This window comes from Chiloscyllium plagiosum, chromosome 28, assembly GCF_004010195.1.
Source record: "Chiloscyllium plagiosum isolate BGI_BamShark_2017 chromosome 28, ASM401019v2, whole genome shotgun sequence".
NCBI classification, from domain to species: Eukaryota; Metazoa; Chordata; class Chondrichthyes; order Orectolobiformes; family Hemiscylliidae; genus Chiloscyllium; species Chiloscyllium plagiosum.
This window is the reverse complement of record NC_057737.1, coordinates 34,373,817-34,385,827: the sequence shown is the minus strand read 5'-3', so window position 1 is coordinate 34,385,827 and position 12,011 is coordinate 34,373,817. Positions and strand designations below refer to the sequence as shown.

Sequence of the window (12,011 nt, the reverse complement as noted above, 5' to 3'; positions counted from 1 at the left end):
CCCCTCCCCCCACCTTGTCTCAGTCCCAACCCTCGAACTCAGCAACACCTTCCTAACCTGCAATCTTCTTCCTGACCACTCCGGCCTATCACCCTCACCTTAACCTCCTTCCATCTATCACATTTCCAACGCCCCTCCCCCAAGTCCCTCCTCCCTACCTTTTATCTTAGCCTGCTTGGCACATCTTCCTCATTCCTGAAGAAGGGCTCATGCCCGAAACATCGATTCTCCTGCTCCTTGGATGCTGCCTGACCTGCTGCGCTTTTCCAGCAACACATTTTCAGTTCACTGTTCTGCAACAAGGGCAATGGATAAGCACTCCTACCTGTTCCCCATATGTAGAATAACTTACAACTACAAATGATTGCAATTTTTAACGAAAAGGGCGTCGTTTGAAGAAATTCAGTTGTGCCATTTCATAGTCATGTGACCTCTGTTGTACAAAAACCGAAAGGACTGCAGATGCTGTAAATCAGAAATAAGAACAGAAGTTGCTAGGAAAAACTCAGCAACTGTTCAGAGAAATCAAAGTGAACGTTTCGGGTTCTGTGACCATTTACACGTGCTGAGGAAAGGTTACCGGACCCGAAACGTTCACTTTGATTTCTCTGCACAGATGCTGCCAGACCTGTGTAAATATATTTCTTACTTTAAAAACGGAAGGCTGGCTGTGACTCTGGATGAATGCAGTATTTAAAACTGTGGTGGCTCTGTAACTCAAGCAGGGGGCGTGGCCATGTGACGTCCCCATTTTGAACTCGGAAGAGTGCGGGGCGTGGCTATGTGACGTCCCCGTCTCGCACCCGGAAGAGTGCGGACTGGTCACGTGACGTCCCGTTTCGCGCCCCGGAAAGGTGCGGACGGGTCACGTGATGTCCCGTTTCGCGCCCCGGAAGAGGGCGGGCGATCACGTGACGTCCCGTTTCGCGCCTCGGAAGTGGGTCGAGGAGGCCGCGTGATGCCCCATTTCGCGGGCAAAAGAAGGTCACGTGGGGTCGGACATCTAGGAATGCGAGGAGGCGGGGAATGGAGTCAGACTAACACCCAATCAGAAGATAATTCTACCTCAGTGTTTATATGACGTTTTTTATTGTATGTATGACGTTTTTTATTGTATAAAATACTGGGGCAGGGACAAAACGAGGTCTTTTTCTTTTTGAACTGGCATACTTTTGTAGTTTGTCAGGGACAAAGAGGTTTAGACCCAGAGCTCTGAATGCTTTGTTCACTTACTGTGTAAAATAAATTAAGAGTGTGAGACCGAATATCTTCTCCTATTGCTTCATTTAAAAGAACACGCAGGACTTGGCTCACACATAGAAGAAAGTAAGTTTGTAGATTGAGCCAAAGTCCAACACCTGCTGAGCTTTTCCAACAAGTTCTGTTTTTCGTTTTTGACCTCTGCTACAGGTTGCTTTCACTTTCGAAGTAGAAGCCATTGAAATATATTTCAGGTTTTTGGGCACGCCTTAATGAGAAACTTATTAAATATGTTATACCATGTCACGTGACTTTCCAAATACACTGACATTACCATTTCCTTCAATAGATTTGCAGGCGACATCTTATAAATCCATGTTGAGTAACTTTTTCACTTGGTCGACACAGGTAATCAAAGTTTGCTTCAAACATTCTGTTTGATTTTGGCAGCCAGCCAAAGATTTTGGTGTCGGGAACGGTTCTAATTCTCGAATGCTTTCCTTTAGTGCATCTGTTTTCCAGATTTGTCTGAATCTTGATTCCAAGAGCCTCTCTCCGCTTGTGACTCATAGTCTACGCTACCCAGTGACACTTTCTTCAGGGGAAAAAATGCGCTTCCAAAACGGTGCTGAGAGACTGGGGATTGTTTTTTTTGAAATTGACATTTTAAGTACATTTTCCAGATAGTTGTATGTTGAGAGCGATTTCACGGCAAATTATAACATTAGGCGCAATTTTAAAATCTGGAGAATTGACAGCGGTATAATGTCTAGATGCCGCCATCCGCACGTTATTCTGAAGCTGACGTTGCTCAGAAAGAAAACTGGTAATTTTTGTATTGTTAATGATTTGGTGAGGGGTCGGGTTTTTCACAATGATAGAATACTGTAGCACTAAAGACGCTCACGTTGGACTTTGCCGGAACTACATAATGCCAGTTAGACTCGCGCCTCATCGTCAGAATTCAACAGGCAGCGCGCGACCAACGGTCGTGCAAGAAAGACACGCAGTACGGAGGGGGAACCCTATAACGGAGCTGCGCGTGCGTGGCCTTAACAGGGTGAGCGCGCGAAGTAGGGGGCCCCGAAACGTTGTGGGGGCGGGAATACGGCCCATAAACAGCAGGCGAGGAGGGGCAAAGGGGAGGGCCATGTAGGGGTGCGTGCAACGACCCCCACCCCATAACAGAGCGGGATGGGGAGAGATCCATAACACAGACGGAGGATTAAAGAGGGAGCCGCCCATTACAGGTGCGGTAAAGAGGGGGCCCGTTACAGAAAAGGACAGGGGGCGTGGCTCCCTGTAACAGCAGGAGAGAGAGAGAGAGGGTGGGGAAAATTGTAACAGTGGCAGTGAGAGGGTGGGGATCACTAACAGAATGGGGAGGGCTGGTAACAAACGTGGGAGGTGGGGGGTGTGATGGCTGTAACAAAGCAGAACACGGGGCAGGGGCCTTGTAACAGCCTGGGAATGAGGTGGGCCTGTAATAGAGCTGGGTGGGGGAAGGGGCAAAGAGGCGCCCCATTACATAGCAGGAGAGGCAGTATATTATGGAGTGGGAGGAGATTGTAGATCAGGGGTGATGGGGGGATGATAAGGGTCCCCATTATGGGGGATGGCATAACAAAAGGATTGGTCATAACAGAGTGGGAGCAGAGGGGGTACCTTTACAGAATAGGAGAGGTTGAAGAGTGGGTCCATTACAGAGTGGAGGAGCATTTCAGAGCAGGAGGTGGGGGAAAGGGGCCCCTTTACACAGTAGTGGGGTGTGAATAACAGCTGAAAATGTGTTGCTGGAAAAGGAGATTAAGGTGAGGGTGATAGGCTGGAGTGGGGGTGGGGGGATGGAGAGGTCAGGAAGTAGATTGCAGGTTAGGAAGGTGGTGCTGAGTTCAAGGGTTGGGACTGAGACAAGGTGGGGGGGGGGAAATGAAAAAACTGGAGAAATCTGAGTTCATCCCCTGTGGTTGGAGGGTTCCTAGGCGGAAGATGAGGCGCTCTTCCTCCAGCCGTCGTGTTGCTATGGCCTAGTGATGGAGGAGTCCAAGGACCTGCATGTCCTTGGTGGAGTGGAAGGGGGAGTTGAAGTGTTGAACCACTGGGGTGGTTGGGTTGGTTGGTCTGGGTGTCCCAGAGGTTTTCTCTGAAATGTTCCGCAATTAGGCGGCCTGTCTCCCCAATATAGAGGAGGCCACATCGGGTGCAGCGGATGCAGTAAATGATGTGTGTGGAGGTGCAGGTGAATTTGTGGCGGATATGGAAGGATCCCTTGGGGCCTTGGAGGGCAGTAAGGGGGGAGGTGTGGGTGCAAGTTTTGCATTTCTTGTGGTTGCAGGGGAAGGTGCCAGGAGTGGAGGTTGAGTTGGTGGGGGGGTGTAGACCTGACGAGGGAGTCACGGAGGGAGTGGTCTTTTCGGAACACTGATAGGGGAAGGGAGGGAAATATGTCCCTGGTGGTGGGGTCCGTTTGGAGGTGGCGGAAATGATGACGGACGATACGATGTATATGGAGGTTGGTGGGGTGGTAGGTGAGGACCAGTGGGGTTCTGTCCTGGTGGCAATTGGAGAGGCGAGGCTCAAGGGCGGAAGAGTGGGAAGTGGAGGTGTAGTCTAGGTAGCTGTGGGAGTCGGTTGGTTTATAGTAAATGTCCGTGTTGATTCGGTCGTCTGAGATAGAAATGGAGAGGTCTAGGAAGGGGAGGGAGGAGTCTGAAATGGTCCAGGTAAATTTAAGGTCGGGGTGGAAGGTGTTGGTAAAGTGGATGAACTGTTCAACCTCCTCGTGGGAGCACAAGGCAGCGCCGATACAGTCATCGATGTACTGGAGGAAAAGGTGGGGGTGCTGCCAGTGTAGCTGCGGAAGATGGACTGTTCCACATATCCTACGAAGAGGCAGGCATAGCTGGGGCCCATGCGGGTGCCCATGGCTACTCCTTTGGGTGGGGATGGTGCCAGTGTAGCTGTGGGAGATGGACTGTTCCACATATCCTACGAAGAGTACCAACCAGTACCCTTCCACTGACACCCTCCTTCGACTGAACTGGTCCTCACTCTGAACAACTTCTCTTTCCAATCCTCCGGTCATCTCCTGTGAATAACAGAGGAAGAGCCGAAACAAAAGAGTGGTGTGGAGGGGGGAGGTAGTATCAGGGGGTTGCCCATAACAAAGGTGGGGAATCAGCATGGGGAGGGGCAAAACAGAGTGAGGAGGGCTCGTAACAGTGTGGGACAGGGTAGGGGCCCTGTAACAGCCTGGGAGCAGGGTAGACCCATAACTGCCAGTTGGGTACCATAACAGAGTGGGTGAGGAGGGTGGGCCCAGAATGGAAGGGGTCCCATAAGTGCGGCTGAGTGGGTAGGGAGAGGGAAACCATGACAGAGCAGGGGGAGTGGGAAAGAGGGGGCTCATTACAGAGCTGGAGGAAGGGAGGCAGAGAAGCCCATAACTGAGCGGGTGGGCCGCATAACAGAGTAGGAGGAGGAAGAAGGGGACTATTACATGCAGGGGCAGGGCCATTATAGAGTGGGAGTGGGGAGAAAGGGGCCCCATTACAGAACGTGGAGGGGGGGGGCCTTCAATAACAGGGGGGGTGTCGGGGGGCATTACAGAGTGGGAGGAAGGTGGGCCATAAGAGGGTGTGGCCATAATGTTGTGGGTGGGGGGTGGGGTAATAGTGGGCCCATAACAGAGGGTGTGAGTACCATTACAGAGTGAGGTTGGGGGATGGGAAGAGGATGTCCATAACAACCTCACTCTGGGAGAGGGATAGCCCACAACAGGTGTGGGGCAAGAAGGTGGCCCATAACAGAGCATAGGAGAGGAGAGACCATAACAGAACAGTGGGGATAATAACTGGAGGGGGAAGAAATGAACAGGCCCATTATAGAGTAGGAGAGGGAGCGGGCCCATTGCAGAGTGGGGATAGGTGTGGTGGAATGAGGCCAATGACAGAGCAAGGGATAGTGGAAAAGGCTTATTACAGAGATGGGGGAGGGCCGAGTGTGGAAGCAAAAGAGAACTTCTGTAAAGCAGTGGATGTGTGGGGGAAACAATCTGTTACAGAGCAGGGGAATATTTTATTTCTCCCAGTATATATCCAAATGGTATTTGTTCTTGAGTGAATCTTTAACCAATTCAGAAGACTATTCAAGCTTCAAAACTTTTTTTTTGTGATGGCCTAGCATGAGCAACTGTGAAAGCGTAATATTCTTGGAGTAGGATTGCTGAATCAAAATTTGTCGAGCTAGTCTGCTCAAATTTCTGAAGCAATATATTTGAAATGTTCCGAAGCCTGACTAAAGATGTTACGATTGGCAGATATTTTAATCATCCTGTTAAGCAGTTCTATTACATATCTCTGAAGCATCTCTTAAATCATCAGGTGCATGATGAAAATGTCTAAAAGTTTTCAATTTTTATACTGATCAAACATTGTCGATTCTGCTTTTAGTTGAATGCAGTCTACTTGCAATGAAGCAGATTCCACTTAGAGTCATAGAGATGTACAGCATGGAAACAGACCCTTCGGTCAACCTGTCCATGCTGACCAGATATCCCAACCCAATCTAGTCCCACCTGCCAGCACCCGGCCCATATCCCTCCAAACCCTTCCTATTCATATACCCATCCAAATGCCTCTTAAATGTTGCAATTGTACCAGCCTCCACCCACATCCTCTGGCAGCTCATTCCACACACGTACCACCCTCTGCATGAAAAAGCTGCCCCTGAGATCTCTTATATCTTTCCCCTCTTACCCTAAACCTATGCCCTCTAATTCTGGACTGCCCGACCCCAGGGAAAAGACTTTGTCTATTTATCCTATCCATGCCCCTCATAATTTTGTAAATCTTTATAAGGTCATCCCTCAGCCTCCAACGCTCCAGGGAAAACAGCCCCAGCCTGTTCAGCCTATCCCTGTAACTCAGATCCTCCAACCCTGGCAACATCCTTGTAAATCTTTTCTGAACCCTTTCAAGTTTCACAACATTTTTCCGATAGGAAGGAGACCAGAATTGCACGCAATATTCCAACAGTGGCCTAACCGATGTCCTGTATAGCCGCAACATGACCTCCCAACTCCTGTACTCAATACTTTGACCAATAAAGGAAAGCATACCAAACGCCGCCTTCATTATCCTATCTACCTGTGACTCCACTTTCAAGGAGCTGTCAACCTGCACTCCAAGGTCTCTTTGTTCAGCAACACTCCCTAGGACTTTACCATTAAGTGTATAAGTCCTGCTAAGATTTGCTTTCCCAAAATGCAGAACCTCGCATTTATCTGAATTAAACTCCATCTGCCACTTCTCAGCCCATTGGCCCATCTGGTCCAGATCCTGTTGTAATCTGAGGTAACCCTCTTCGCTGTCCACTACACCTCCAATTTTGGTGTCACCTGCAAACTTACTAACTGTACCTCTTATGCTCGCATCCAATTCATTTATGTAAATGACAAAAAGTAGAGGGCCCAGCACCAATCCTTGTGGCACTCCACTGGTCACAGGCCTCCAGTCTGAAAAACAACCCTCCACCACCACCCTCTGTCTTTGAGCCTGTTCTGTATCCAAATGACTAGTTCTCCCTGTATTCCATGAGATCTAAACTTGCTAATCAGTCTCCCATGGGAACCTTGAAGCATTATTTGGGCCACAAAAGCTTTTTTTTATTTCAAAAGCTTCCTTCATGCATTTTTTACTTTTTGGGCAGATTCAAAAATACCTCTGGAAATTTATCAACCTGTAAAATGCAACTTATGTCATTTTTTTTATATTAGTTATGTCACTGATAAAGCTAGTGTTTGATGCTCATCCCTAAGTGAACCTTGAACTGAGTGGATTGTTAGACCATTTCAGACGGCAATTAAAGTCAATACAGGACTGTGGAACTAAAGTGATATGTAGGCCAGCCTGGTTAAGGATGCTAAATTTCCGAAAAAATCATGTGTGAGCCAGCTGGGTCTTTAACCTGGTAGCTGATAGTTGTTGCCATTAAGGAGCCAAATGGTCTATTCCTGCTTTTTGACTGATGCCAGCTTCATGTGTCAGATTTATTAACTGAATATTTGATTTGATTAATTGTCACTTTGTACCAAATTACAGTGAAAAGTATTATTTTGCATACTATCCCTACAAATCATACCTCACATAAGTACATCAGGGTGATAGAGTGCAGAATATAATGTTACAGCTGCTGAGCAAGATCAACTCTAAACATATGAGAGGTCTGTCCATAAGTAAGATAGCAGGGAAGAAGTTGTACATGAATCTGTTGGCATGTGTTTTCCAACTTTTGTATATTTTGCCTCATGGAGGAGGGTGGATTTAAACCCTTGCTGTCCGAGCATTTACGTGGACCTCTGGTTTACTAATCCAGTAACATCACAACAATAGCACCAATGTTCTACATTTCCACAAAGACATGGTAAAATAACTTAACACATTTTCAGAATTTGTATACCCCTGTACTCAGTGTGGGAATGTCTACTATAATGTGTGGAGGTCTTCAAAGTCTCAAGTAACTAGCCTTGTTTTTTTATTTATTCACGCATGGGGCATGGGCATCACTTGCTGATGTGCATTTATTGTCTGGCCTCATTTGCCCTTGAGAAGGTGGTGGTGAGCTGCTTTCTTGGATCTCTGCAAACCATGTTTTGTAGGTTGACCCATATTGCTCTTTTGGAGGCAATTTTAAGATTCTGCCCTAGCAACAGTGAAGGAATGACAATATACTCCCAAGTCAGGACAGTGAGGGGAGCTTTCAAGTGGCTGTGTTCCCATATATCTGCTGTCCTTGTTCTTCGAGATGGAAGTGGTCATGGGTTTGGAAAGTGCTGTCAAAAGATCTTCGGTGAATCTTGCAATGCATCTTATAGGTATACATGCTGCTGAATGTTGGTTGTGGAGGGAGCAGATACTCGTGGATGTGGTTCCAATCAAGCAGACTATTTTTTTCCTGGATGGCGACAAGCCTCCAGTGTGTTGTTGTGCGGCACACTTCCAGGCAAGTGGGGAGTAGTCCATCATACTTATAACTCATGCCATTGTAGATAATAGACAGGCTTTGGGGAGATGAGTTACTCATCACAGTATGCCTAGCTTCTCACTTGGTTTTGCAGCCACTATGTTTATGTGGCGAGTTCAGTTGAGTTTCTGGTCAGTGATAATCCCAAGAATGTTGATATGGAAGGATTCAGTGAATGTCAAGGGATGATTGTTAGTATTATGTATTAGTTGTGTGGTGTTACCCATTTGAGAGTGGGTCAGATGTCCCAGCCATAGCAAGGACAGGCTGTCTCTGAGCGACTGTAGAACTGAGAGGGTGTATAATAAAGTGTTTCCTGTTCCAGTTTACCCTCCATCTGCCTGGTTTTCTATTTAAGGTTCTCGTGAACCACATTTGTAACAACTGGCGATAAAAATGGGATCCAACCCACAGGTTGCATGCAAACAGTTTTGTTGGGAGGAAGGATGTCTCCCATATTTTGAAAACTCTGCAGGGTTTTGGAGTTAACATCAAGGGAAACGGTCATGAGAGGACTTGGACTGAAGTTGACATCAGGGAGAAGGGTACTCCCAGACAGCATGATTAAGAGGAGACTCAGACAACAGCTTAGGGCTGAAGAGGGAAGTACTGAACCAATAGCTTACTGAAGTCGTCCATAAAGCGGTCGCAAGAGGACTTGGGCTATAGGCAATGCCAGAGAAGAACGCTGACCCAGATGGTGATGGAGCAGCCAATGTAGAGCAGTTCACCAAGGAGACTTGGGCTACAACTGGCTCCTGCTAGACTTGAGTGGGGCGAAAAGTTTTGCTATTGGGAAAGCAAACTGGCAGCCAATTTGGAGCAATAGACCATTTGATAAAGAGACAAACTTGGGTGCTGAACACTAAACATTTTAATGCATTTTCAACAGTGAATTAGGTGGCTGAAGACATAATTTTACTCGTTTCCTTGAGTACTATTGGGAATAAGAAATTTGCAAGCCTGAGGAGTCTGGTGCAACCAGAAAAACCAGCAGAGAAGTCACACCAAGAATTATGTGAAGTGTTAGTGAGCTACTTTGCACTAAAGTCACTGATCACAGAATGTTTCTGTTTTTTATAAAAAGGTATATCACAAGGGAGAGTTCATAGCCTAATTTGTGGCCACTTTGAAGAGGTTATCATAAGATTGCAAATTTGGAGGATTCCTCCAAGATGCTTTGTTGAACCATTTGATTTGTGGCTCCCAAGAAGCCATCCAACGGAAGCTACTGTCCAGGACAGATCTGGATTTCAAGCCAGTTTTGAAAATTACTACCCTAATGGAGTTGGCCGCCAGAAAAGCAATACAGTTCAATCTGGATGTCCATTGCTTGGAGTGGCGAAACCTCAGCAGAGTGCGGTACTAACTGTAGAATGCTGCAGATGTGGCAAGAGTGGCAACAAGCAGTCAACATGTTGGACCTGAGAAGCCCAGTGCCCCAAGTGTCAGCAAGTAGGCTGTCTCGCCCAAAATTACAACTCGAGCAAGAGAAGGGGTGTCTAAAGGAGACCATTCCGAGAACATAGTATAAGATACATGTCACCAGCCAGGGAGTAGCCTCCAAGTCAGTTGGATCTGCGGGAGAAGCCGAAGGGCCAGGGTCAGCAGAATTTTGGTTAAACCTCCTCTTAGTTTGGGGTGAAGTTAATCATTTCTGAGTTCTTCCCAAATTAGAGGGTAAGACCGTAAAGTTGGGAGTGGTTACAGGTGCAGCAGCAACTCTGATTCCTGAATCAGTGTATGGGGAAAAGTTTTATAGGCATTGCCGTCAAAGCCTGCCAAGATTGCGGACATATACAGCCCTTCAGTGGCACCACTTGTTTTGTGTACTGGTAACAGAACAGATAAGGGACCAGTCTACCAAACTGCCTCCATAATGTTACAAAGTTGAAAGCACATGTGGCCAGTTTAAGGTAGAAAGTGCTTTTCTGAACTTAAAGTACAGCCAAAACAGCTAAAGGTTAGGCTGTTCCAAATCTAACAATTGGCTTTTCAATGGCTATCTGAGTTTTGGTGGTTGTTTTGAAAACGATTCGAATTTAGCCAATTAGTTTAAATTATACCCAGGATACTCTAAGCCAGTCGAATTTGAATTTTATTGTTTTGATCCCTGGAAACCAATCAAATTTATAAATGTAATGTGTCATGTGGGGTATTTTGAAAATTAGAGGAAGAGCAACTACAGTGGCGCTGTAGAGCTAACTGCCTATCAAATATCTTGCTCTCAAAGAAATTAGGAAACATTCGCTATCAAAAGTACCTTTTTCACGTAAAGCCTACTGGCAGTAAAAAAAAGATAACACAGGAAGATCAGCAGCCAGAAGATTGAAGACAGCAGAGAAGTATGATTGTTGGTTAATGTTCACTATTAGAGTTAAGAAAATAAATTGTTTTTCTTTAAATAATGGAAATTAGGAGTTCTCTGTCACTCAAATTTTAACAGATTACGAGGCAAGGCGAGCTTTTCTGGGTGTTTGGTTTAATTAAGAGGGGTTTGACAGCCACTTCATAACAGTTTGGGGGCTTGCCATCCAAGATTTGGCAGATTTAAACATTTCACGGTTAGTGTCCTATATCCTTAAATTTAATTTAGGTGAGAAAATTTGTTTAATTTTGCTTACTTGTGTTTGGTTAAATTAAAAATGAGGAAAATGGCTCTTAATGTTGTTTAAAAAGGTTCTGGGGTTTGAAGATGCTTCCCAAATTTGCCAAGAAGATTTAGAAAGACAGAGGAAGGATATACTTTTAGAATTAGTGAACAGGTTAGAATTGGCTTTAACCAGAGACAAAAGGAAAGCTGAAATCGTAATGAAGTTGGTCAAGCACTTATGTGTATCAGAGAAACAGACAAGTACAGTAGAGTTGCAAATAAATTGCAAATGAGGCAACTGGAGGTAGAAGATAAAGAAGAAGAGAGAAATTTCTTAGCTGAGCGAAAAGAGAATTTGAACTTCAGAAGTTACAAATTAGTCAGGAAAGTCGAGTGAACAGGATGGAGATGAAGAGAGAAGATATTTATGTATATGAATATGTTAAAATAGTGCCACATTTTGAGAATGAATTCGAAAAATTGGCTAGGCAGATGGAGTGGTTAGAGAACTTGGAATAATGCTAGTTCAGGCTAAGCTAGTAGGCAGAGGTAATGAGGTATTTGCAGTGCAGTCAGGAGAGGGGTCAAGAGATTATGCAGATGTCAAAATTGTTGAGTGTCTATGAATTGGTACCAGAAGCATACAGATAATGGTTCAGAAACATAAAGAAGGAACCAGGTCAGATTTATGTTGAGTTTGAAAGAATTAAATATAGCAATTTTGATAGGTGGGTGCGTGCCTTAAAAATATACTAGACATATGAGCCTCTAAGAGAGGTTATTCTGTTGGAGGAGGTTAAAAACTCACTTCCAGAGATAAGATTTTATGTGGATGAACAGAAACTTCAAGTGAGAAAAGCTAATGAGATAGCAGATGAATATGAATGGTGCATAAGGTGAAGTTTAGCTTCCGGCAGGAATTTTGTCCTGTGAGGGATAAAAATTGGGAGGAGCAATCCTTCACTACAAAACAAAGAAAATATCACACTGGAAATAGTTTACTACAGGTGGCAAAAGAAGCCCAAGGAGGTGAAAGGCCTCAGGTGTTTCTTCTCTGATAAGGTGGGACATGTTAAGTATTGTTGAAAAAAGGCACTGTGGGCAAAGACGTGGTAAAAGAGGTTAAGCCAGTGGGATTAGTGAAAGTAGTAAAGGAACCCTCAGGCAAAATTGAGGAGCTGCAAGAGAGGGCACA

The 12,011-nt window shown here is 45.6% G+C and overlaps 1 protein-coding gene across 1 annotated transcript in view; it reads left to right on the top strand.

The window, feature by feature from the left end:
- Window positions 1-1,514: 1,514 nt before the first annotated feature.
- mettl27 (methyltransferase like 27) overlaps window positions 1,515-12,011 on the top strand; it is a 28,343-nt gene continuing 17,846 nt past the window's right edge. Inside the window, exon 1 of the mRNA XM_043718672.1 lies at window positions 1,515-1,608. The gene's annotated coding sequence lies outside the window, so the exon portion shown is untranslated. The remainder of the gene's footprint in view (window positions 1,609-12,011) is intronic.